This window comes from Bison bison, unplaced genomic scaffold (genome assembly GCF_000754665.1).
Source record: "Bison bison bison isolate TAMUID 2011002044 unplaced genomic scaffold, Bison_UMD1.0 scf7180017864216, whole genome shotgun sequence".
Taxonomy (NCBI): Eukaryota; Metazoa; Chordata; class Mammalia; order Artiodactyla; family Bovidae; genus Bison; species Bison bison.
In genome coordinates, this window is record NW_011494788.1 from 1,898,468 (window position 1) to 1,925,709 (window position 27,242).

Here is a 27,242-nt window from a genome sequence, read left to right on the forward strand (position 1 = left end):
CTCAGCTTTCTTCACAGTCCAACTCTCACATCCATACATGACCACTGGAAAAACCATAGCCTTGACTAGACAGACCTTTGTTGGCAAAGTAATATCTCTGCTTTTCCATACGCTATCTAGGTTGGTCATAACTTTCCTTCCAAGGAGTAAGCGTCTTTTAATTTCATGGCTGAAATCACCATCTGCAGTGATTTTGGAGCCCCCAAAAATTAAGTCTGACACTGTTTCCACACACATATGCCTAACAAATTAACTAAAAAGTCAGCATCTTAAAATAACAAAGATTTTATTATCTTTGATTTTCTGGGAAGCAGAAATCTGAGAGAAGTTGAGCTAAGTAGTTTTAATTCAAGGTCTTAAAGATGTGACCACAATTTTATTCTAAGGCTTGATCCACTTCCGAACTCTCTCATGGTTATTGACAGGCCTCAAGCTTTTGGCTGGCTGTTCTAAAGACTTCAGTTCCTTGTGTCAGTGATCCCTTCTGGGGTTGCCTGGCATGGAATCTGAGTAAACAATGAAAGAGAGAGGAGAAAAAAATCCTAAGATGGAAGTCCACAGTTTTTTAATAACCAAATCTTAACAGTGACATACTATCACATCTGCCACATGCTCTTGTCACATTGAACAACTTTGGTGCACTGTGGGTGGAGACAACACAAAGGTTTGAATATCAGGAGTTACAGATCACTGAAGATCCTCCTAGAGGCTGCTTATCTTTCTTGGGAATTGTGATAGACTCAATTTTGACTTGTTTGAGTCTTAACATGTGCTGTAAAATATATTATTGTTTGTTGTTGTTTTTCAGTTGCTCATTCGTGTCTGACTCTTTGCAACCCCATTGACTGCAGCACGCCAGGCCTCCCTGTCCATCACCAACTCCGGAGTTCACGCAAACTCATGTCCACTGAGTCGGTGATGCCATCCAGCCATCTCATCCTTTGTCATCCTCCTTTCCTCCTGCCTTCTATCTTTCCCAGCATCAGGGTCTTTCTCAATGAGTTGGCTCTTTGTGTCAGGTGGCCAAAGTATTGGAGCATCAGTTTCAGCACCAGTCCTTCCAATGAGTATTCATTCCAATGAGTTGATTTCTTTAGGATCGACTGGTTTATACTTTATTTATTTATCTTAAATATACTTGTGTCATAATTAACCAATGTCCCAAATATGTAAATATTAGTTACAAAAAACACAAATTATCCGACTGTCGCATTTTCTCTGACCTGTCATAGGGTTCAAGTAATGTTTGGTGTGCATGTGTGTGTGTACGTGTGTGCACATGTGTGTGTTTTCACTGCAATCTAAGATATTACACAGTGCCTATTATTAAGAAAGATTATTATCTTAGTTATATATATATATATATATATATATATGCATACAGTAGTTACATAAGATTTCAAACATAAATCTTAGTAAATATTAAGGATCATTTTAAAGAGTAATATGAATGCGGTTATATATTGGTACTAAGTTAAAAAAATCAAATTGTTTGCTACTAATTGATGTACATACTACTGTGTTCTTTCATAAAGGGAATTTTTTATTTAAAATTATTTTTAAACAACTTCATAATGTTATGTATCAGTTAAGTAACTTTGTACTGAATGAAGGAAAAATACCTTAACTTTGGGGTCTTGGTCTGTGCATTAAATTACATTTGTAAATGCTTCACTGAACAGTATTTTTCAAATATAATCCACATATAGTAATCATGTTTAAAATATAATTTTTCATAGTTATGACCCATCTGCTCAATACTGATAAGAAGTTCAATAAAGCTAGCTGTAAAAATCAATGCTGTTAAATGTTTATTAATTATCTAACACATTGCTTAGCTTACTGAGCACATTTAATACCCCAATACATATTTCAAGGTATATATGGAAATTTTGTACTTAGGTTTAAAGATACATTTTAAGTATCCTTTCAGCTATGTTCTCTTAATCCAAATTTATAAGCATTTCGCTTATTCCATTTAATCTGATCTTTCATTGAGGATACAATTTCGCTGAAGGTAAGGCAGACAGTTTCTATCTGGGGGAAAAAATCTTAAAAGTACATTGTACATTAAAAACCACTGAAGCATAATGGGCTAAACTGCACATGGACCAAATTTCAACATTTGCCAAAATTATCAGTAAATTTAAGACTCATTCTAATTTTCTCAGCCATTATTTTAGACTCCAGTAGCACTAGAAACTGATTTAATCAGGCAGTAAAGCATAAAGTATTCAGGTCAGGTAGATCAGCACAAAAATGTTTTCTAATTCCTTTCATTCTCATCTCGTGGAGGCCTTTTGTCACTAAGATTATTAGTGCTTGGGTTCTAAAATTATTTCTCTTTCCAAGCTGTATTAGTGTGTTTTAAGATAGTACACACACACACACAAAGCCATTTTAACTATTGAGGAACTAAAATGGAACCATAAAAGTTTGATTCATATCTACTAGCAGCCTTATTTTTTTGCATCTGTACTTCATGATCCTTATTCCATTCCCACCTCTGCCTCTTCATCTAACTTCATGCCGTAACAAGAGTAACTAACCTAATGCTCTAGCATCTAACATAGTGCCTTAAACACAGTATCACTCCAGAATGCATGTTTTAAAAACATGTTGAAATAGATGTTCACAATTCTGGTGTCAAACTCATGAGGTGATAAACTGAGATGGTTTTGGTTAATAAGTGTGTTTTTATCTTACCATTGTCTTTTTCTGTTAACATGCTATCTAGCAAAGAGTTTATTAATGTTGATCTAAAATGAACTACATAAAATCTTACATACTCAATGCCTTTCCAAGTCATAATGCCTACAATTCTTTCATTAAGGACTTACCTCTCTGAGTTTGATGCTTTTGAGAAGTCTACAAGTTATACTTGGGCTATTTTGATGGCCTAGCCACCTCTGGTTTTCTGGCCATTCCTTAGTAGCCATCAGGATGAGCTTCTCATACTTTTTACATTTGATTATTTCTTTTCTAGTGTAATACTAGTGGCTCTTACATTGCCAGAAGGATAAAATCAAAACTCCATAGTAATATCCACATAGTCTTCATGTGTTTGCCTCAGCTTCTCTTAACAGATTTGCTCCCATGAATGTTATACTCTCTTCCCATCTATCCGTGTACCCTCTTCTATCATGCATCCTTTATTTCTTAATTATCCATTCATGTACCCCATCTATGACCTTATATTATACTCTTACCTATCCCTGTTGAACTTTTCACTGTTTCTGACGTTATCTCAGAACTTTGTACGTTTTATTCAATGTGCCTAGAATTGTGCTGTTGTTTATGTTTTTCAGTTGCTAAGTTGTGTCTGACTCTTGGTGACTCCATGGACCATAGCCTGCCAGGCTCCTTTGTCCATGGGATTTCCCAGGCAAGAATACCGGAGTGGGGTTCCATTTCCTTCTCCAGTTGGATCTTCCCAACCCAGGGATTGATCCCATGTCTCCTGAATTGGCAGGCAGATTCTTTACCACTGAGCCACCAGGGAAGCTCTATGCCTAGAATATCTTCAACCAAATCTTTCCTGTATAATGCCCTCCTACACATTACAAATAATCTAAGCTCATAGTTCATATCTTTTGTGAAGTTTTCCTGACAACTTCTGGATTTTCTATCTGTCCCAAACCCTACACACCTTTCCCTCCTACCATTTAACTCTTTCTGGGATCCATACTCATATTTTATCTCCCTTCCATTTTTAAAATAATCCAAATATATTCATTTCAGAATTTAATATTAAGTTTAATAACTTAATTCATTTCATAATTTAATATCTTGCTATGGCTAAATTTAAGAAAGAACTCACTTTAAAATGTCTAGTACAAAGCATTATCCTGTATTTATTATTTGTTATTTACTAGCCACTGTAAAAATGATGGAACAAGATGAATCATTAAGAGACTACTCAGGAATATTCTTAGGAAAACTATCGTGAGTTGTAAAGAGAAAACAGTCACCTTTATTCTTAGTTTGAACACATTAGGTAACAAGGAAATAAAAGAAATAAAACAAGGAAATGAAGCAGGGCTAAACTTAATCTAAAATGTAGTACTCTTTAGCTGCCATGTTTTCAGAAATTGATCTAAATGTTATAAATTTTGAGCTTTTTCCAGAGGCTGTTTTCTTGTGATTTCTGCATTTTAATCTGTCTACTGTGACACTGTCTTACTGAATCTTTCCAACTCCAAAATGGTTCTTTTAGGGGCTTTAACTTGGAAAAAGCAGAGCAAGTTTTTGGACTGATATGAGCTTTACTCACCTAGTATCTGTGAGGAGTGTATGTATGTGTGTGTGTATGTGAGTGTGTATGTATGTATTTGATGTTACCTGATTAAGACTTGAACATCTTACATATCAAGTAGATATTGCCTAAAATTTATCCAGTTTTACCAGGGACTTTATTACCAAGCTTCCTTTTGAAGAAAAGCAAGAGAATTATTATAGAATTAATGTTAGTTATCTTTTCAAACCAGGTACTTTGGGGATGATAGAAGATAGAGCAATATAATATATGTAAAAACAGTAGTAGAACAATTATTTGAAGAATATAAAAGATTATTTTCCATAAAATATTAATTTTGTTTATATTTTACTTATAATCAAATAAAGGGCAGACAGTGTATTCTTTCTCCAGTATAATTACTACAAAGAAAACTTAAATTGCTAATAAGAGGCTAACCGCTTGGGGCCATATACTGCTGATGGATGACCAGGAGATAATGATAAATGAATCTCATTCTAAATTCTGTCAACGAAATAAATCACAAATGTCATCAATTTCATTAACATATTAACGTTCCACTTAACCAGTATACATACCTCTCCATTGCCTTTTCCAAGGGAGCCTGTTCATTTTAGTCATATTTACCCTGAGCTTCATGGAACTGGAAAATTATTATTAATTGTGGTCACTCTATATAGAGAAGCCTTTTGGTAGGTGTTATTTGTGGGGAACTGCCCTCTATTTTCAGACTACATAGTCACTCATCCTTTAGGTGATAAAAACATCATTTCTCAGAAAAATGGGAAAAGTTCTTGGAAAGTATGTGCAAGAGGGAGAGTTCCTATTTCTTAAGAGGGTGTTTAGAATACAGATATGAGAATATCTGGCTCATACAGAAGAGAAAACAGTCATAAATAAAATGCCCCTCGTGGATATTCTAATAACACTGCAGATTATATTGTGTTGAAAAACACAGATGCTGATAATCCTGAGTTGAAAGTATAGTCAGGTAAATTGGATATTAAAATAAAGAAGGTTTACGTGTATCATCTTCAGTTTTTTTCACTTGCATTTTCTTTTTATGAGTATGCAGACAGTGACATATGATTAAAATTTATGTCTAATTAGTGTCAAAGATCTCTTTCATTAGATATAAAATAGCAATTTAAGTGATGAGAGGATTTTGTTAATATCATTGGCAGTACTTTTTAAATAGTGATTGTATTAGCTACGTATCTATGTATTGCTCAAACTTAAAGGTCTTAAAAGTTAACAGATATTATTCTCATAGTCTCTATAGGTCAGGAATGATAGTTGCTTTGCTGGGCTGTTTTGGCTATCTTCTCTCATGAGATTATAGTAAAAAATCAGCTGAGACTGCAGTCATTTGAAAGCCGAATTGGAACCAAACAATTCACTTCCAAGGTGACACACTCCCAGGGATGGCCAGTCAGTGGTGCTGATTGTTTAAAGGAAGCCTCACTCCTTTCTGTTTGGGCATCTTCACAGTCTTCATGATATCCATGGTTGCTGACTTCCCACGCAGCAGGCCACTCAAGAGACTTAGACACATTGTTATTTCTGGCACGTTCTATCCCTTAATAATCACCTCATCTGGCTTCCATTGAAGGCTCATTGCTACTTCCAGCACCTTCTATTCATTAATAATCATTTCGTCTGGCTTCCATTCAAGAGGATGAGAATTACACTCATTTGTTGAAGAGAGGAGTGCCAGAGAACTTAAGCACATCTTCTAAAGCCACAATGTGGTAAACTAACAATATTTTTATGCATGTTATGTTACAGAATCACTGAAATATAATAAGTCCTATGGCGGTAGGAGGAAACAAACTGAGTTAGATAGACTGAGCATAACAAAGTTCTGCTACTTTAGGAATGGACTTTTTGAAGTGATGAATAAGAAACTGAACCAAGTGAAAAATCTATAGGGAAGGTTCCTAGAGCAAAAGCTGAAAATATCAGGGTACCTGGATGCACAAGAAGTTAGCAAGGAAGCTGGTAAAACTGCCTTATATATTTTCCTTTAGGCTATTTTTAATTGGAGGATAATTGCTTTATACTATTGTGTTGGTTTCTGCTGTGCAACAAGGTGAATGAGCTATAAACATAAATATAACCCCTCCCTCTCCATTAGGATATATTTAAGTGACTTCAATTAACAACTGACATTTTAAAAAGCTAGTATAGTTCTTTAATTAATATAAAAACATATGTTAAGAAGACTTAAGATGAATCTTTCATTGGTTTATTTGAAGCTATCTTTTATGGCGTTTTCTACTGGAAAAGTATACTAATAAGGACTTAATACTTTTCTCTCCAGCTTTTCTAGGAACAGTTTTAAAAACAAACATTTGTTTTATATCTCACAATTTCCTGTTTTCCATAGACATTATTTTACATTGTAGAACAACTTCCTTGAGCATTAACTTTATTTTTCAATATTTAAATTGCAAAATCTTTTATTTTTCTGAAATTTGTCTTCAAGTTCTCCTACTTTTATTTACTCAATTCAGTAGTAAATACTTGAAAACCCATATTCAATTTCAACTTCAGACCTGGATGGGCAACAAAGAGTAGTCCCTTGATGAAAAATTACTTTTTAAGAACATTTATGTGGTATTTATTTGGCTCTACCAAAAAGAAAGGCCACATTAGTCAACATAACAAGTACTCACTTAGCTCCCACTATTCTTTTTCCAAAATTAAAAAAAAAAAAATCAGAGAAATGTAATATGTGAATCTACATGTCCATCTTCTAACATATTCAAGGAAATATTTGCAGAAATTCATAGCATTCATATGTCCCTCTGGAGAAGGGAATGGCAACCCACTCCAGTATTCTTGCCTGGAGAATCCAGCGGACAGAGGAGCCTGATAAGCTGCCGTCTATGGGGTTGCACAGATTCGGACATGACTGAAGCGACTTAGCAGCAGCAGCAGCATATGTCCCTCAGAAAAACAATGAAACCCAGTAACTTGAGTCAAATATGTAATGTATTATAGATTTTGAAACTGTTGAAGGTGGGTTGAGCTAGTCTTTAATGAAGAAGAAATTAAACTTTAGAAAATAAACTCTTGCCTTTAATTATGTTGGAAAAAGTAAACACTATCACCAGAACAAAAATAAATCTCTCTCAGGAAAAAATAGAATCTTTCTTCCATTAATATGTTCTTTTTTCAAAAAGATTCTGGTTTACCTGTGTCAATTTCTACCTCTTCTCTGATTTTCCTACTAATCTTTTTACATAGGTTAAATACCACATTCGTTAGGGAGGGAATAAATAAATCACTGCTATACTCAATAACTCAAATAAGCTTGTTATTATTCAATAGGAAAAATAAGAGTTGGGTTTTAATCACAATATATAAGATAAAATCTTCAGAGCATGAATGAAATAATGGAATAGATAATATGTGTAATCAAATGGAGCATATGTTATGTGAAGGAATGTTATGTTATAGAGAAGGAAACTTACAAACATAAATAATTACCTGGAGGCTACAGAACATAATAGAAACATATTTTAGAATGTTTATTCCTATAATTCTAAATAAAAAGTTCAAATATGCAAGAAATTAAAATTATCTTTTTGTTGAGATTCTTAAGTCTGGAGACATTTAGGTATAATATTATAGAGCACACAAAGTACAATTAAAAATTCCAAATAATGGAAATATTTTAAAGGTAATTTCTACACTCCTTATTCTTATAACTGATTTATGAGAGAGAATTCAAACATAGCTGTAAGATGTGTCAAATGATGACATTTTTTTTTAATTAAAATAAAGTTGTCAGCAAAGTTGAGCCTATAAAAACCACATCATTTTTAACTTCATTTAAAAAGCTCTGTGAGGATTCCATTTGTTCTAGAATGGAAACATAGACATTTGTTGTTGTTGTTCAGTTGGTCAGTCATGTACAGCTCTTCATGACCCCATGGATGGCAGCATGCCTGTCTTCCTGTCCTTTCCTGTCCCCCAGAGCTTGCTCAAACTCATGTCCAAGAGTCATGGTGCCATCCAGTCATCTCATCCTCTGTCATCCTCTTCTCCTCTGGCTTTCAATCTTTCCCAGCATCAAGGTCTTTTCTAATCAGTCAACTCCTTGCATCTGGGGGCCAAAGTATTGGAGTTTTACCTTCAGCATCAATCCTACCAATGAATATTCTGGACTGATTCCCTTTAGGATAGACTGATTAGATCTCCTTGCAGTCCAAGGGACTCTCAATAGTCTTTTCTAACACCACAGTTTAAAAGCACCAATTCTTCAGTGCTCAGCCTTCTTTATGGTCAAAGTCTCACATCCATGCATGACTACTGGAAAAATTATAGCTTTGACGAAGTGGACCTTTCTCAGCAAAATAATGTCTTTGCTTTTTAATATGCTATCTAGGTTGGTCATAACTTTTCTTCCAAGGAGCAAGCGATTTTTAATTTCATGGCTGCAGTCACCATCTGCAGTGATTTTGGAGCCCCAGAAAAGAAAGTTTGTCACTGTTTCCATTGTTTCCCCATTGATTTTCCATTAAGTAATCACATGCTATGATCTTGGTTTTTTGAATGTTGAGTTTTAAGCCAGCTTTTTCACTTTCCTCTTTCACCTTCACCAAGAGGCTCTTTTGTTCCTCTTCACTCTCTGCCATGAGGGTGGTGTCATCTGCATGTCTGAGGTTATTGATATTTCTCCCAGCAATCTTGATTCCAGCTTGTGCTTCATCCAGCCCAACATTTCACACAATGTACTCTGCTTATAAGTTAAATAAGCAGGGTGACAATATACAACATTGACATACTCCTTTCCCAATTTGGGACCAGTCTGTTGTTCCATGTCCAGTTCTAACTGTTGCTTCTTGACCTGCACACAGGTTTTCAGGAGGCAAGTAAGGTGGTCTGGTATTCCCATCTCTTTAAGACATAGACATTGGGGCCACTTATATTTGAGTAGTTTGTGATGGACAGTTAAGTTATTTTGCAGGATAGTGTTAGATGAGAAAGTTTGATTGGGAGGGGAGACATCTTGAGGCATCTACATGAAACATAGATGCCAGATTTTCTTGCCTTCAGTATTAGGAGATGCATCACAATATCTTTGTTAAAATAACTAGGCTGAATAAAAATTGCATGCTCAAAAGTATCCCAAATTTTTTATTTTTAAGATTCATATGAAAAATCATTTTCTTCTACTATGTTTTTTTGTGTGCATCCATTAAACGTTGAAATTTTGAAAGAGCATACTATTTTGCAGAGCTTTAGTTGAATTACATATTAGAAAAGCATGGAATTAAAAATCAGTTTCTGTAATTTGTAGATATCACATGTAGGGAAACCACTTAAAGCAAGATTTACCAATTTTTTTAACAATGAACTAATTCAGGAATTATTGCTATTTCTCTGCTATTCTCAGAGAAAATGCACATGTTGAGAACATAGCACCTTGAAACTGCCAGTATACCAGATGAATTGTCTTCACAGGATGATAAAACTTGTAATGAAACTAATTATATGGCATTTCAGAACTTTAGACTAGGTAGAATATGAACTTCTATCGCTGGCATTTTGCTCTGATTTCAGGAGAAGAAGATTAAGTAATAGCTGAGAATTAAGAGATCATCTAATTTTGTTTGGGAGATTGATTAATCTTTTACAAAAGAAATATGCAAATAATACATCATCACTACATGAATGAAGAAACAATTTAATGTTTTAGGCTAGAACAAAAATTAGCTGAAGTCCATTGGTCAATATTTTTATTTAAAAACTTACTAGGACAACCTGACTTTTGAGACAAAGAAAATCTCTGTTACAACAATAATAATCACAGAGAGGGTCTATAGAAGTAAAGAATGATACACACCTTCAGTTCAGTTCAGTCGCTCAGTCGTATCCGACTCTTTGCGACCCCATGAATCGCAGCACGCCAGGCCTCCCTGTCCATCACCAACTCCCGGAGTTCACTCAGACTCACGTCCATCAAGTTGGTGATGCCATCCAGCCATCTCATTCTCTGTCATCCCCTTCTCCTCCTGCCCCCAATCCCTCCCAGCATCAGGGTCTTTTCCAATGAGTCAACCCTTCGCATGACGTGGCCAAAGTCCTGGAGTTTCAGCTTTAGCATCATTCCTTCCAGAGAATACCCAGGACTGATCTCCTTTAGAATGGACTGGTTGGATCTCCTTGCAGTCCAAGGGACTCTCAAGAGTCTTCTCCAACACCACAGTTCACATCTTTAGTTAACATATTTTTAAACAGAAATATTCAAAGGCATAGAAGTGAGAATCTTCTGTATTCCAGGCATTGCATACTTTCACTTCCTCCTGTTCTTTTGTTTTTGTTTATTTTATAAATGACAGTAAGCTCAATATAAGTATGTGGTATGAAGTGCCTAACAAAAAAGCAAATTCAGTCTCAATTTGCATTAATAGGATGTTGTATTAATATTAATTTTTGAAAGTAGTAAAAGTGCAAAGATTTTGGAATCGAATTGCACAACTGTTACTGTGTGACTTTTGGCAAGTAATTTAACCTTTCTAATGATCAGAAACTTGGATAATAATATCACATCATATATTCATTTGAGAGTACAATGAAACAATGTGTAAAATGTTTCACACAAAGTCTGGAAAAAAAATGAGCGAGTGATAGTTGCTCAGTAATGTCTGACTCTTTGCAAACCCATGAACTGTAGCCTGCCAGGCTCCTCTGTCCATGGAGTTCTCCAGGCAAGTTTAAATAAATTGACTTAACTCCTAGATATTGTTATTATCAGGGTGATAATCTTTAGGACTCTGTTCTATTCAGATTTCAGTTGGAGGGATTATTTCTGATCTCACACACATCTATATATATGCATGCATATATATAGATGTGTGTGTGTGTACATATATATATATATATGTATGTGTGTGTGTACATATATATATATGGGTGTGTATATGTGTATATAGAGAGAAAAGAAATTAAAAATTAGGAGCATTGGGAGAAATTCATTGGAAAATATGTTTAAAGTCATTTTAAAATTAAAATGTATAACATATTTATTCAAATACATAATGACGTTTTTAAAGAAATAATCATTTTATTTTCACAAAAATGTGTTCTATCATAACTTAGAAAAGCTCTTGACCTAAGTCACATGCATCTGGTGTAATTGCATTAAACTGTCTGTAAGATCACTTCCTTCTTGGAGATTCTACAATACTGTGGCAGCTCTGACTAGAGAATGAATGAGCCATCCTGTCTTCACTCCATTTCCCTTTCTTTTTCATCCCCTTTGATAACTTCTTATAACACTGAGACAGTTGAGACAATGTATTGTTTTTGACATCTACCAATCTGGGAGTAGAATGGGAAGTATGAAAGTAGAAAGTGATGCCTGGTGCTGTGCTGTATTCTTATCTACGCACCAGTGGCTGTTGTCCATCTTCTAGTGTTCACATCTGGTGGATTATTTGGGTTAGAATGCTAGTTTAGAATTCCTGTTTATGTAAGAAAAATATAGTCAAAGCATAGATGACAAGGACAATATAATGGAATTTAGCAACATGGATTATTCAGGGATAAGCAGCAGATTTTTAAGATATTAACTTCAAGCATTTGTTTTCTTAATTCCTGTCAGTGAAGTTTGAGAAAAGTTGCTTCTGCTCTTTGGGTCTCAGTTTTCTTTTGTGACATGGGAGGAATTATTCCAGATGGGCTCTAAATTTCTTTAAATCTCTAATATCTATGAGTGTATGGTACATGTATGAGGTCTTACAAATCATCTTATCTCAAAATTTTATCGATAATTTCTATTTACTTAAACTCACTTGAAAAGTAAGAATATTCAGTAGTAAGTATCTGCATTAATTTTAACTGATACAAGCTTAGTTTAGTGACATGGCAATTTAGCTTTTATTTTCAGTGTAGGGTTTCAATGTAGCCAATCTCAATAATAATATTCCCCTGTATGTCTTCTATCTTTTTAATGGTGTGCATATAACTACAAAGAATTTAATATGCTCCTGGATATTATGAAGTAAACCATGTAAGAGAAATTATATTCATATACAATAAAAGATAATAGGTATTCACCTGACATTTTATTTCTGTACAATCTTATTAATTTCCCTCTTTCAGAATTGAAATAAAATATTCATGTATCTCAGTGTAACAAACTGTTTCTCATTTCTTTTATCTCCTCTCAATGTTCTTTTCTTTTTATAACTGTTGAGTGTTTTTACCATCTTGACTTGCCAAACCAATTTATATATATATTCTTTCCTTTCAGAAGCAATAAATGGTTATATGATAATTGTAGAAAATTAAGAAAATTGCAACTCTAGAAATATTAAGGCCAGATTAATTGTAATCTATCAAGAAAGCTCTGTTAACATCTTTGGATTTCTTCCACTGGAACCTATTAAATCAGGGCAGTGACATAATCCAACATGTTAAATAAATTCACTCTGGTTGCTGTATGCAGAGTACAATGAAAGGGCAAGAGTAGAAACAGGGAGATCAGTTAGGAGGCTATTAAACAGAGCAGGAGGGAGAATATATGTTTTGACCTAGGAGGGTAGCAACAAAACTGCAGAGAAATGGTTAAATGAAAGGGAAATATAATTTAAAGAGCCAGAAGAATTTGATAATGGAATGAATGTGGGATATTAAAAAAAAAGAAGGGGGGATGAAAATTATGATCCTGAGCAAATGAATGGATAGTGAAACCATTTACTGATTTGCGGAAAGCTAAGGAGGAGTTAAATTGACTTCTGCTTTGGATGTGACAAATTTGAGATGCCTAATAAATATCTAAGTAAAGATTACATTGCTAGTTGGATAAACAGTTTGAATGCAAGGGACATATTCAGGCTGGAAATATGATTTTAGTGATCTCCCATAGAAATACTTATTCTACCAAAAATTTAGAGAAAAGCTAACACATACCCTACTCAAACTTTTCCAGAAAATTGCAGAGGAAGGTAAAACTGCCAAATGCATTCTAAGAGGCCATCATCACCCTAATACCAAAACCAGACAAAGATGCCACAAAAAAATAAAACTACAGGCCAATATCGCTGATGAACATAGATGCAAAAATCCCCACAAAATTCTAGCAAATAGAACCCAACAACATATAAAAAAGATCATACATCATGCTGCTGCTGCTGCTAAGTCGCTTCAGTCGTGTCTGACTCTGTGCAACCCCATAGATGGCAGCCCACCAGGCTCCCCCGTCCCTGGGATTCTCTAGGCAAGAACACTGGGAGTGGGTTGACATTTCCTTCTCCTATGCATGAAAGTGAAAAGTGAAAGTGAAGTCGCTCAGTCGTGTCCAACTGGTAGTGACCCCACGGACTTCAGCCTGCTAGGCTCCTCCATCCATGGGATTTTCTAGGCAAGAGTACTGGGGAGTGGCTTCCTATTGCCTTCTCTGCATACATCGTGACCAGGGCTTTATCCCAGGAATGCAAGTATTCTTCAATATTCACAAATCAATCAATGTGATATACCACATTAACAAGCTGAAAGATAAAAATCATATGATTATCTCAGTAGATGCAGAGAAAGCCTTTGACAAAATTCAACATCCATATATGATGAAAACCCTCCAGAAAGCAGGCATAGAAGGAACATACCTCAACATAATACAAGCCATATATGATAAAATCACAGCAAACCTTGTCCTCAATGCTGAGAAACTGAAAACATTTCCCCTAAAGTCAGGAACAAGAAAAGGATGCCCACTCTCACCACTACTATTCAACATAGTTTTGGAAGTTTTAGGCACAACAATCAGAGAAGAAAAAGGAATAAAAGGAATCCAGATTGGAAAAGAAGTAAAACTCTCACTGTTTGCAGATGACATGATCCTCTACATAGAAAACCCTAAAGACACCACCAGAAAATTACTAGGGCTAACCAATGAATGTAGTAAATTTGCAGGATATAAAATCAACACACAGAAATCCCTTGCATTCCTATACATTAACAACAAGAAAACAGAAAGAGAAATTAAGGAAATACTCCTATTTATCATTGAGATGAAAATAATAAAATGGGAATAAATCTACCTAAAGAAACAAAAGACCTATATATAGAAAACTATAAGACACTGATGAAAGAAATCAAAGATGACACAAATAGATGGACAAATATACCCTGTTCATGGATTGGAAGAATCAATATAGTGAAAATGAGTATACTACCCAAAGCAATCTATAGACTCAATGCAATCCCTATCAAGTGACCAACGGTATTTTCACAGAACTAGAACAAATAATTTCAAATTTCTATGGAAATGCAAAAAACCTCAAATAGCCAAAGCAATCTTCAGAAAGAAGAATGGAACTGGAAGAATCAACCTGCCTGACTTCAGACTATACTACAAAGCTACAGTCATCAAGACAGTATGGTACTGGCACAAAGACAGAAATATAGATCAATGGAACAAAATAGAAAGCCCAGAGATAAATCCATGCACCTATGGACACCTTATCTTTGACAAAGAAGGCAAGAATATACAATGGAGAATAGATAATCTCTTTAACAAGTGGTGCTGGAAAAACTGGTCAACCACCTGTAAAAGAATGAAACTAGAACACTTTCTAACACCATACACAAAAACAAACTCGAATTGGATAAAAGATTTAAATGTAAAAAAAATGTAAAAAAAAAAAAAGATTTAAATGTAAGGCCAGAAACTATAAAACTCCTAGAGGAAAGCATAGGCAAAACACTCTCTGACATAAATCACAGCAGGATCCTCTATGACCCACCTCCCAGAGTAATGGAAATAAAAGTAAAAATAAACAAATGGGACCTAATTAAAATTGAAAGCTTTTGCACAATGAAGGAAACTATAAGCAAGGTGTAAAGATAGCTTTCAGAAGGGGATAAAATAATTGCAAATGAAGCAACTGACAAAGAATTAATCTCAAAAATATACAAGCAGCTCATGCAGCTACATTCCAGAATAATAAACAACCCAATCAAACAATGGGCCAAAGAACTAAAGACATTTCTCCAAAGAATACATACAGATGGCTAACAAACACATGAAAAAATACTCAACATCACTCATTATCAGAGAAATGCAAATCAAAACCACAATGAGGTACCATCTCATGCCAGTCAGAATGGCTGTTATCAAAAATCTACAAAAATAAATTCTGGAGAGGGTGCAGAGAAAAGGAAACCCTCTTACATTGTTGTGGGCATGCAAACTAGACAGCCCCTATGGAGAACAGTGTGAAGATTCCTTTAAAAAGTGGAAATGGAACTGCCATGCTGCTGCTGCTGCTGCTGTCATTTCAGTAGTGTCCGACTCTGTGCGACCCCATAGAGGGCAGCCCACCGGGCTCCCCCGTCCTTGGGATTCTCCAGGCAAGAACACTGGAGTGGATTGTCATTTCCTTCTCCAAAGCAAGAAAGTGAAAAGTAAAAGTGAAGTCACTCAGTCATGTCCAACTCGTAGCAACTCCATGGACTACAGCCTACCAGGCTCCTCCATCCATGGAATTTTCCAGGAAAGAGTACTGGAGTGGGGTGCCATTGCCTTCTCTATAGAACTGCCATAAAACCCAGCAATCCCACTGCTGGGCATACACACCAAGGAAATCAGAATTGAAAGAGACACGTGTACCCCAATGTTCATTGCAGTACTGTTTACAATAGCCAGGACATGGAAGCAACCTAGATGTCCATTGGCAGATGAATGGATAAGAAATCTGTGGTACATATACACAATGGAATATTACTCAGCTATTAAAAAGAACACATTTGAATCAGTTCTAATGAGGTGGATAAAACTGGAGCCTATTATACAGAGTGAAGTAAGTCAGAAATAAAAATACCAATACAGTATATTAAAGCATATATATGGAATTTAGAAAGATGGTAAAGATGACCCTAAATGCGAGACAGAAAAAGAGACACAGATATAAAGAATAGACTTTGGACTCTGTGGGAGAAGGTGAAGGTGGAATGATTTGAGAGAATAGCACTGAAACATGTGTATTACCATATGGGAAATAGATCACCAGTTCAAGTTCAATGCATGAAACAGGGCACTCAGAACCAGTGCACTGGAATGACCCTGAAGGATGGGACGGGAAGGAGATGGGAGGGGGGTTCAAGATGGGGGACACAGGTACACCCGTGGCTGATTCGTGTCAATGTATGGAAAAAACCACCACAATACTATAAAGTAATTAGCCCCCAATTTAAATAAGTTAATTTTAAAAATAAATAAAAACAGGAAGAGTAGTAAAAGTGTTACTAATCTGAAACTATTTTTTAAGCAAATAAAAAAGCAAGTAGTAGAAAAAAAAATAGTTATAAAAATAGAAACTAAGGATAGAAATATGCTTCCCTCATATCTTCCTTCATAGTTCAATTGGTAAGGAATCCACCTGCAATGTTGGAGACACCAGTTGGATTCCTGGGTCATGAAGATCCCCTGGCGAAGGGATAGGCTATCCACTCCAGTATTCTTGGGCCTCCCTGTGGCTCAGCTGGTAAAGAATCCACCCTCAATGTGGGAGATCTGGGTTCTATCCCTAGGTTGGGAAGATCTCCTGGAGGAGGGAAAGGCTACCCACTCCAGTAGTCTGGCCTGGATCACAAAGAGTCAGACACGACTGAGTGACTTTCACTTTGAAGCATAGAAATACTTCATTACAGAAAACATGGGTTCACAAAAGACTGAGTTTTGACAGAGAAATGAAGAGATATGAAGAGTAAGTCTTGATGCTCTGCAATATTTGGAGGGAAAGAATTCAACACAGCACACTAAAAAGTAGCACACTGTAAGATATAAGTAAAAGGGTATGGCGTTCCAGACAGCAAGTGACAACAGGTTTCCAGATGAGACTGCAGCGGCAACAAATGGTAATGCTGAAAAGTCATTGTATTTTCCTATCTCAAATGGTGCCATGGATATTATAAACACTTTGGTAATATTTTCTGTCTACAAAATGTTGAAGTTGAAAAACTGACATTCTTTTCTAAAAATCGATTTTGATAAGATGTGAATTCCCAAATAGACTTTATTCTTGAAAGTCTCATAACCAAAATGGAATTAAATACCAACATTTAAACATAATGGTTAAAGATTATTTTGTTTAACATAATGAATGATAGACACCAAGCCAGTTGGCAAATATTAGAATTATGATTTAATCAAATCTCTATTATTCTGCCTTGTATTATTTGAAATTAATGGGCTTCCCAGGTGGTACAGTGGTAAAGAATTTGCCTGCCAATGCAGGAGATGCCAGAGACACAGGTTTCGATCCCTGGTTTGGGAAGATCCCCTGGAGGAGGAAATTGTAACCCAGTCCAGCGTTCTTGCCTGGAAAATTCCACGGACAGAGGAGACTGGTGGGCTACAGTCCAGGGGGTCGCAAAGAGTTGGACATGACTTAGTGACTGAGAACACAGCTCACAAAGACTATAATGTTCTTCCTAAAGTTATCTAGCTACCATTGTCTCTCAATATTCTTTTAAACTCTCATTCTTGTTCCCTATTCATTTGCTAATTTTAAAGGGCTTAATTGTGTTTGAACATAAAATTAGCAAGAAAAAAAAAAAAAACATAATTCTTAATGTTAATAATAGTGTCTCATCGTTTATCTGCACCACAATATATTTAACCAATTCCCTAAAGCTGAGCTTCCATTTATTATTGTTGCTTATGTAAATAACATGTCAATAGTCTACATGTTTCAGTAAATAAAATATAATGTAAAATTTGCTAGAAACACAAGCAATAGAGGGGAGATAAAAGATAGGAAAAGAATGATGATTAAAAAAACAAAACAAAAACAAAACCTCTCTATTTCTCTCCAGCACATATCTAAGAGAAAAATTCTGTATATCAGGATAGGTATAGGCTTAAATTTACATATAAGAAACTGGCAAAAAGTTCTCCCCCATGGTTGTACTGTTTCTCATACTCCCACAGGACTAACTTCCTGCTGAGCTTCTCCATACGCCTGCCAACACTTGATATAAATATTTTAAAATTCTAGTCATACTTGTGGCCCTGTAGTGACATTTAATTATTGTTTTAATTTGCCTCTAAAACTAGTAATCCTTAATAATTTCTCAGATGTCTGTTGGTCATTTTTAAGTCTTTTTAGGCAAATTGTTTTTCCTTATTCTTTGACCCAATTTCAATCAGAAATTTGTCTTTTTTCTTTTTCATTTTTTTTGGCCTTGCCACATGGCATGCAGGATTCTAATTCTCTGACCAGTTATTGAACCACACCCCCTTTGTTAGAAGTGGGAAGTCTTAACCACTTGATCACCAGTAAGTCCTAGAAATTTATCTTTTAATTGATATATTTATATACTCTGGAAATAAGTTCTGTCAGACATAGGTATTGCAAATATATTTTCCCAAGCTTTATTTTGGTATTGATTCTATCATCAGTGTTTCTAGTTTGCATACGTTTTTTGTTTCAATGAAGCATAATTTATCGGTTTTGATCTTCATAATTATATAACTGTCTGTGTTCTAAAATATTTATCATTCATGGTCATAAAGACTTTTTCCCTTCCTAGTTTGCTGAGAGTTTTTAAAGTTTATTTTGAATGGATATCAGATTTTATATTTACAAAATTTTCATGGAAAATCTTGATTTAAATATCTGTGTCCATTGAAATTATTATATCATTCCCCTTTATTTTCTTAATTTTAATTGCAATGATGTTTCAATGTACAATCTTGCATTTCTGGATTTGCTTTGTTAATATTTTGTTAAAGATTTTTGCTTTCCAAAAATGACTATTAATGATGTGGAAATCACTACAGATGGTGACTGCAGCCATGAAATTAAAAAATGCTTACTCCTTGGAAGGAAAGTTATGACCAACCTAGATAGCATATTCAAAAGCAGAGACATTACTTTGCCAACAAAGGTTCGTCTAGTCAAGGCTATGGTTTTTCCTGTGGTCATGTATGGATGTGAGAGTTGGACTGTGAAGAAGGCTGAGCGCCAAAGAATTGATGCTTTTGAACTGTGGTGCTGGAGAAGACTCTTGAGAGTCCCTTGGACTGCAAGGAGATCCAACCAGTCCATTCTAAAGGAGATCAGCCCTGGGATTTCTTTGGAAGGACTGATGCTAAAGCTGAAACTCCAGTACTTTGGCCACCTCATGCGAAGAGTTGACTCATTGGAAAAGACTCTGATCCTGGGAGGGATTGGGGGCAAGAGGAGAAGGGGATGACAGAGGATGAGATGGCTGGATGGCATCACCGACTCGATGGACGTGAGTCTGAGTGAACTCCGGGAGTTGGTGATGGACAGGGAGGCCTGGCGTGCTGCTATTCAAGGGGTTGCAAAGAGTCGGACATGACTGAGCAACTGATCTGATCTGATCTGATGATGTAGAATTATCTCCTGTTGCAGTGGTTTTGCCTATGTTTAGATTTGAGATTTTGTTGACTTCATAATATGATTTGGGACGTGTTCTACTTTCTGAAATAATTTGTCTAATTATTATTGTTTATTCCTTAATTATTTGAGAGAATTTATGAGAGAGGCCATCTGTGCATAAAGGTTTTGTTGTGAAAAGATTTTAACATTTAACTCAATTTTTTGAACTGCTTTTTTCCTTTCTTCCTTATTTAAAAGTTTTCCTTTTAAATATAGATTTAAATATTGCCAAATTTAATTTGCTAATTTTCAATTATCTAATAAATAAGTCCATTTCATCTCAGGTTATTGAATTTACTGACAAAAATAGTTTATGTGTCTAGAAATTATTGGGAAATCTTTTATTTGGCATCTGTTTTTAGCAATGCTTTTTCTACTTAGTTGTCAGTAGTTGATCAACTATATTGATTATTTGAAAACAATAAATGCTTAATTTTGTTAATTTCTCTAATGCTGGTATGTTTTTATTTCAGTTATTTCAACTATTATCATTGCTCTTTCCTTCTTCCTGCATACTTTTCTAGTGATTTGGTCTTTTTATTTTGTTATTTCTCCAGTTAAAGCTTAGATCATTGATTTAATTATTTTAACAAACATTCCCTGAAGAAGGAAATGGCAAGTCACTCCAGTATTCTTGCCTGGAAAATCCCATGGACAGACGAGCCTGTTCATGGGGTTGCAAAAGAGTCAGACATGACTTAGCAACTAAAAAGCAACAATAGGCATTTAAAGCTATTCTATTCTATTTCTCTAAGCACTTGTTTTTGATGCATCACACAAATTTGGTTATGTGTTTTTAGTTTCATTGAATTAGAAATAATATCTAATTTCCTGTGTGAAGTCTTAGACCTAAGGATTATACAGTAAATATTGGCTAATTTCTGAATATTTGGAGATTTTCCCACAAAATTTTAAATTCAGTTCTAATTTAGTTGTATTTATGTGAGTCTGGGTGAACTCCGGGAGTTGGTGATGGACAGGGAAGCCTGGCGTGCTGCGATTCATGGGGTCGCAAAGAGTCAGACACGACTGAGCGACTGAACTGAACTGAACTGATTGTTGTCACAGAAAACTAACTAATCTAGTCACATGGACCATAGCCTTGTCTAACTCAATGAAAAATTGACTGTTGTCGCAGCACCTACTCTGAATGATATGAATTAGTTGAAATTTATTGAGACTTGTTTTATGCACATAAAATAATCTATATTTTGAAATACTTGGGTGTAGTATTATTTACATGCTAATTGCTTAATTATTAAGTTAAAATATTTCACTATTTGACAAATTTCTCTTGTCTATTGTTCCATCAATCAAGGGGAAGAGTTATTAATATTTTCCATAACTATTGCTGAATTTTTATATGGCTTTGTTAGTTTTATTTAATCTCTTTTTGGGGTTTCCAAGGTTACTCAGTGGTAAAGAGTCCCTCTGCCAATGTAGGAGACACAGGAGACGCGGTTCCATGCTTGGGTCAGGAAGATCCCCTAGAAGATGAAATGGCACCCACTTCAGTATTCTTGACTGGTAAATCCCATGGACAGAGGGGTCTAGCAAGCTATACTCCATGGGGTTGCAAAGAGTCGAACATGACTTAGTGACTAAACAACATTTGTTGTTATGAAATATCCATAGTAATACTGCTATTGCTGTTGCTAAGTCGCTTCAGTCGTGTCCGACTCTGTGCGACCCCATAGACGGCAGCCCACCAAGCTCCACCATCCCTGGGATTCTCCAGGCGAGAACACTGGAGTGGGTTGCCATTTCCTTCTCCAGTGCATGAAATTGAAAAGTGAAAGTGAAATTGTTCAGTCATGCCCGACCCTCAGCGACCCCATGGACTGCAGTCTTCCAGGCTCCTCCGTCCATGGGATTTTTCCAGGCAAGAGTACTGGAGTGGGGTACCATTGCCTACTACTGCTCTTTAAATATTTTTATTTAAAATCAATTTAAACCATTATTTTTTAACTTTCACTTTTTAAATATAGTAGAAAATTTCTGTCTTTCAATTGAAGTATTTAGTTTATTTACATTGAATGTAATTATTAACATGTTTGGATCTATTTTCCTATTTGTTCTTTATTTGCTCTTTGTCTCATTTTTCTACCTTCCTGATTTTTATGTTAAGTGAAAGCTTTTGGTGTTTATTTTGTCAAATAACTTTTTAGTTGTGTATGTTAATAATTCATTTTTATTTTATTATTTTATCTAGGGATTACACTATAACATCGTTACTTGCAATAATACATCATTATTTACTTTGAAATGAAGTCAAACAAATATATATTATAATAAATTTACAAAAGTATGGTTTTATTTAACTTTCCATTCTTTGTCCTCTTTTGTTATTTATTTGACTGTTCATATATTATAAACTCCACAGTACAGCATCATTATTCTTACATATTTCATTATCCTTTAATGAGATTAATGTGAAAAAAAAAAAGATTATTAACAATCATGTATTAGCTATTTCCAGTGATCTCTATTTTCCTATAGATTCAAGTTTTCTATAAGGCATTTTACTTGCTCAAGCCTAAAGAACTTCTTTTAAAATATCTCCTACTGTAATGACCTATATAGGAAAAGAATGTAAAAAAGAGTAGATATATGTATATATAAAACAGATTCACTTTGTTGTACAGCTGAAACTAACACAACATTGTAGATCAACTATACCCTAGTAAAATTTAAAAAAATAAAATATCTCCTTCTGCTAAGTCGCTTCAGTCGTGTCCAACTCTGTGCGACCCCATAGACGGCAGCCCACCAGGCTCTCCAGTCCCTGGGATTCTCAAGGCAAGAACACTGGAATGGGTTGCCATTTCCTTCTCCAATAAAATAAAATAAAATATCTCCTAGTATAGTTCTAATAATGACAAAATTTTTCTTAGCTTATGTTCCCAGAATAATTTCTAAGTAAGTAGTATCCTTACATTCTTTGAGATAAGAGTTCAGAGAGGCCGCTTTTTGAGAATAGTGCCCTTGTATAAAAGCAGTTTAAACCATTCTCTTTTTTATAGTGGCACCAGGAAAGACAATGACTTTGCTAAGTTCTATTACAAATAATACTGTGTTTGTTAAAGATCATTATGTGTTCTCTTTCTCTTTCACTGAATAATAGTAACTTGAAAAGAAGCATATGAAGCATGGAAAGTGAAAAAATGGTTATATTTTATATGTAGGAAGTATTTTAGACATTTAAGAATTATAATTCTATTGACTTTTAATCTTTCATTACATGTAATCTTTTTTCTAGAGTTTTTCATTGTTATCTCATAATTTATTCTGTAATAAATATTCATTTTGTAGTTTTTTGTTTTTCAGCTATGAATAGAGGGAAATATCATTCCTATTCTTTCAAGCTGTTGATAGTTCTAAAAATTAATTTTTCTATACTATTCATTTTTACAAGAGTATTTTTATTTGAGAAAATAAAAGGATTAAAATTTCTTGCACTTGCCATATGTAAATGAAAAACTCTACAAAAGTACATTTATTTTAAAAAATCTACATATCTGGTTCCTATAGTGAATTTTCTACTGCATTTACCACATATTTCTTAAACCTGTCAGACAAGGAATGCTATTCAAAGATATAGCATTAGCTGACTCACTAAAGCTAATGGTTAAATTTCCTTAGCTCTTGTTAAGTCATTATGTTATAAAATATAGAACCACAAAAAATAAACATTTATTTGTAGTCATAATAACTGCCGGCTCTACCGTGACTTCTAAACGAGTATATAATTAACTAAAATAACAAGCTCACAAATATGTATTTGCACTACAATTTTTGCTAGGTGCAAGCTGTTAAAGTACAAAGTTTCATGCTGTTGCAAATCATGTTAATATTAAATATATCTGGCACTTTTCACCTCTATTAAGAAAAATAAGTAAACATTCAAAAATATTAAGGCATTCATAAAATTTTCCTTATCAAAAGAGACTCCTGTATCTTCTACTGAAAGGCTAGACATTTATTTTCAATAATTCTTTCCCTTTCAATCCCAAGGAATTTCCTTTGTAAGTGATTAGATAGAAATAATGTGTTTTGTCAGTTCATATATTTGTTCACTTACTTTAAAATTCCTATTTATGAAAACAGTTTATGAATTTAGTTAACCACGATAGTTAGTGCCACTCTAGCAATGAGTGTTCTTCCAAAATGAAGATTAAAAGCCTTTAATAAGCAATGTGGGAATAAAATGTTTTTCAAAGGATCCGAAGAATTAAGAGTATTGGCCATATCTTAGCCTTTGCCTGACACACAATTTTTGAAAAACAATGGCCACCAATTTTCAAAATAATTATTATATTACTTTTGATTATAGTAGACAAGTTTCTTGCAGTGGCTTCCCACTCAAATACTGAAAGTAAAATGATACCTCACTTATTATTCGTTGTCAGTACTTTATATGTGTAGTTACGTGCTGTAAGGATTTAGTTAATGCCAATCTTTTTGCTATTGTTTGACCTATAGCAAGTTTATAATGACTGTTAACTTCCTTCTCCTTTCCTTTTCCTTTATCCATTCCCCTCCTTCTCCTCTCATCTTATTATCTCACTTCTCAATTACAATACTTTGACTTTATTATTGTGTACTATCCAATAATTAATATAATAAGATTAAAGTCTCTGATGCTGGGAGGGATTGGGGGCAGGAGGAGAAGGGGAAGATGGCTGGGAGGGATTGGGGGCAGGAGGAGAAGGGGACGATGGCTGGATGGCATCACTGACTCGATGGATGTGAGTCTGAGTGAACTCCGGGAGTTGGTGATGGACAGGGAGGTCTGGTGTGCTGCGATTCATGGGGTCGCAAAGAGTCCGACACCACTGAGCGACTGAACTGAACATCCATTATTTAATCAGATGATATTGTGCCTTTATATATCTGATAAATGATTTATATAATGCTTTGTATTAACACCTGTTTGGTGGATGAGGTTGGTGAGTAATTAGCATACTTAGGGTCACATGGGAAATTAACAATGAGCATCAAATTTGAATCTGATTTTATCTGATATCAAAATTATACTATTGTACTGTATTAAATTTTCTTTTAAATAACAGATTTATACATACTCAATGTAGGAAGTGAAAAAATATTCTAAATAAATAAAAGGTTAAAAATTTGCTACCCCCTTTCTCACCCCAATAGTTTATTTTTGGCCTTTTACCTTTCCTGATGTTTATGTTAACTATTTCAATATTTTTAATAATTGTTGTTCTTTGTGACATTTTTGCCTAAATCATGCCATATTTAGATATTACTCTACAAGTTACTTTGCTCATGTTAAACCAAAGTGAAAGTGAACATCGTGACTAACTGTTTGCGACCCCATGGACTATACAGTCCATGGAATTCTCCAGGCCAGAATACTGGAGTGGGTAAACTTTCCCTTCTCCAGGGGATCTTCCCAAACTAGTCATCGAACCCAGTTCTCCCTCATTGCAGGCGGATTCTTCACCAGCTGAGCCACAAGGGAAGCCCAGGCATACTGGAGTGGGTAGCCTATCCCTTCTCCAGACGATCTTCCTGACCCAGGAATTGACCCAGGGTCTCCTGCATCACAGGCAGATTCTTTACCAACTGAGCTATCAGGGAAGCCCTTGTTGAACCAAAGTATATTCTAAACCTCCTTCTAGCTCAGCATACAGAGGCCAATCCAATTTGTTAGACTGATATATCATTGTTAATAGCTGTATGATTTTCCTAAGATTGCATATATATATATATCACATTTTTAGTCCATTGTTTTCTTTATGGATATTTTTGTTATTTTTAGTTTTGTCACCATAAGCAATGCCTCAGTGTATCTATCTAGACATACATTTATATTTGCAACTTTACTCATATATTCTAGATATTAGATTTCTGAAGGGGGAATCATTTTATCGAACAATGTCTGTATTTTAATTTTTGGTTGGTATTTTCAAATTACTTTCCAAAAGGGCTAAAGCTATCACACTTTGACTAACAATGTTCTGGTTCTGCATTTTTACTGTTTTTTGAAATAATCACCATTTAATATTTTGTCAATGTTATTGGAGAAGGAAATGGCAACCCACTCCAGTATTCTTGCCTGGAAAATCCCAGGGATGGGGGAGCCTGGTGGGCTGCCATCTATGGGGTCGCACAGAGTCAGACACGACTGAAGCGACTTAGCAGCAACAGCAGTAGTATGGGAGAAATAGTGTCTCATTATTGCTTCAATTTAAGGCTGAAAAAAACATTCAAGTATTTCATTGTTTTTTAGAATTTCTTGATCATATAATGCTATTTATATCTTTCACCTGTCTTTCTACTGGATTGTTTGTGTTTTCTTATCAATATGCAGATAACTATCCAGAATACATATTTTAACTTTGTTTATATTTTTATCTAAGTAAATTTTTAATTTAAAGATGCCAGTTATATTTTTCTTTTGATTTTTATGTTTCTAGTCCTCTTTTGAAGTCTATCTGTCCTAATTTAGATAAATATTCTCTAATTTTACTTTCTGAAATTGATATTCATTTTTTTATTCCTTTAATGTATTTAATTTATTCAAAAATATTTATTGATCATAAAATGTGTGTAAGGCCAAATCATGGGTTCTTGGGAATCTTGAGTGTTAAAACAAAACAATAAAAAAGTTGACAGAATTGTGATATGTGCCACAGAAAAATATAAGATGGAGAAGGTCATGGGAATTAAATTCTACAGATGTAGGTACCAGTGTCTGGGTATATTTATGAATGGAATGTTCAGGCAGTCCTCACTGAAAATAAAATTTTAACCAAGATCCGAAGTGTGTGGTATGAGATGAGCATATATTTGACAGAAGATGCTCCCAAGCAAAGCAAGGAGTTAATGCAAAACCCCTATAATCTTTTTAAAAAATGTTTATTGGGGTACAGTTGATTTACAATTTTGTATTAGTTTCAGGTGTACAGCATATACAGTGAATCAGTCATATATACATACATATATCCACTCTCTTTAAAAGATTCTGTTCCCATATAGGCTGTTGCAGAGTATTAAATAGAGTTCCCTGTGCTACACAGTAGGTCCTTATTAGCCATCGTAGTTGTGTATATGTCAGTTCAAATATTCCAGCTTATTCCTCCCTCTCTGCTTACCCCTGGTAACCATAAGTTTGTTTTCTATATCTGTAACTCTATTTCTGTTTTGTAGATAAGTTCGTTTGTACCCTTTGCTTTTTATTTATTTTTTTTCTTTTTTTTAAATTTTATTTTATTTTTAAACTTTACATAATTGTATTAGTTTTGCCAAATATCAAAATGCTTTTTAGATTCAACATACAAGCAATATTATGTGGTATTCGCCTTGTCTTTAAACAGGATGCTTGCTCTTTAAGGGAAAGTGGAAAGCCGGTATAGCTGAGATAGAATGAGAGAAAAATAGGAGATAAAATTAGAAAAGAGATGGGAGTTGGTGATAGCAACAATGAGGATAGAAGCATCAGAAGAGTAGGAGAAATTAAATCAAGTTGTACATGCCATTCTTAGAAGTTTGGCTTTAACTGTGAATGAAATGGGAAGCTATAGCAGGAATTT